This window comes from Adiantum capillus-veneris, chromosome 8 (genome assembly GCF_014529385.1).
Source record: "Adiantum capillus-veneris isolate H3 chromosome 8, ASM1452938v2, whole genome shotgun sequence".
In the NCBI taxonomy this organism is placed as follows: Eukaryota; Viridiplantae; Streptophyta; class Polypodiopsida; order Polypodiales; family Pteridaceae; genus Adiantum; species Adiantum capillus-veneris.
In genome coordinates, this window is record NC_140938.1 from 76637725 (window position 1) to 76639186 (window position 1462).

Below are 1462 nucleotides of genomic sequence, written 5' to 3' on the forward strand. Positions count from 1 at the left end.
AACATGCACAATCACATTGTCAAAACTCTTGAGAGTCAAACCACACTTATGGGAAGACATGGGGAAACATTTGGAGAACAAGGAATAAAGATTCCTCTTCAGACAAACCCTACGGTAGAAGAAAACAAACGGGAAGGTCAACCCAAAGCCTAACCTATGCCCATAAACAAGGTCGGAGATTACTGTGAAGGTGAGGAAGGTAATACAACCTTACCTGTCAAATATTAGGATATAAAGACGATATCTATCCTAGACATTGGAGCGGGAGTTGCGATTGCTACAAAGCAAATCTAGGAGAAATGGGGCCGTCCAGCTCTCAGAAAGACGAGAATGAAACTGCAACTCGCAGATGGGTATGTAGAGAGACCATTGGGAGTTCTGGACCAAATAGTTGTAACTTCGTGTGGAATTAACTATGAGCACACCTTTGCAGTGGTAGATTTTGGAAAAACGAGCAACTTTGACATTATTTTGGGGCGACCTTTTATGCGTCAACTCAAAATGATACAAGATTGGGGGTACGACCAAATTTACCTAAGGCATGAGGAGCTAATAACAAAAATCAACATGAAGGATCACAGCTATAGAGATGTTGCAAAAACACCAGTGCAAGAATTTGATTCAACCACAGTGAATGGAAAAGAAATACCTGCGTGGTTACAAACGAAAGCACATGTCTGGATGTGTGGAGCATCTGATTGTGGAGACTTGATCAAAGAGGAATGTGTGTTGGAAAGGTCAGTAGAAGACGAGGCTTATCTCCCAGAACCTTTCCCTGAACATTTATTTGAGCCATTTGGGTGGACTCAAATATTGTCAACCTTAGATGTATGTGTTAACGAATACACGCCTACAAAATTTTGTGACGATGAAGGATACGACCTAGTAATGTTGCAAATGGCTAGCGTCATCCTTGAGTCAGGATCAAATAGCAAGGAACAAGAAGAACCACTACGTGAGACTGAGTATAAAAGAATAGTTGATGAGATATCTGTAATGGACGATAGGAATCGAACAGAGGAGGAATTCATAGACTCACTAAGCGATGACCTTCCATCACTGGGTGATGAAATCCAAATGATAGATGCTGATGACGAAAGATCAAGTGGATCAGAGACGGATAGGAAGTATATGTCGAGACCGGACAGGTTTTACGAGTTTTCTAACCAAAAACCTAGTCGACAAGAGCAGTATAGGTCAAAGAGAACAAGGAAATCAAGAGCGAATAAGCATAAACCCATGCCTCTTGTCAATGACAAAACGGGATATCTAAGGCTTGTTAAAGCTAACGATTGTGTCAAAGACAAAGTCATTGGCCGGTTTATCAAACTAAACCATGGAAAAAAAACAAGAAGAACAAGTGCGAAAAGCAAACGACTGAGACACATAAGGAGGGGGAAACAGGGTCTAGAATGACCAAAACAGAGAGGAAAATAGAGTACAATAAGCTCAAACAGACCCT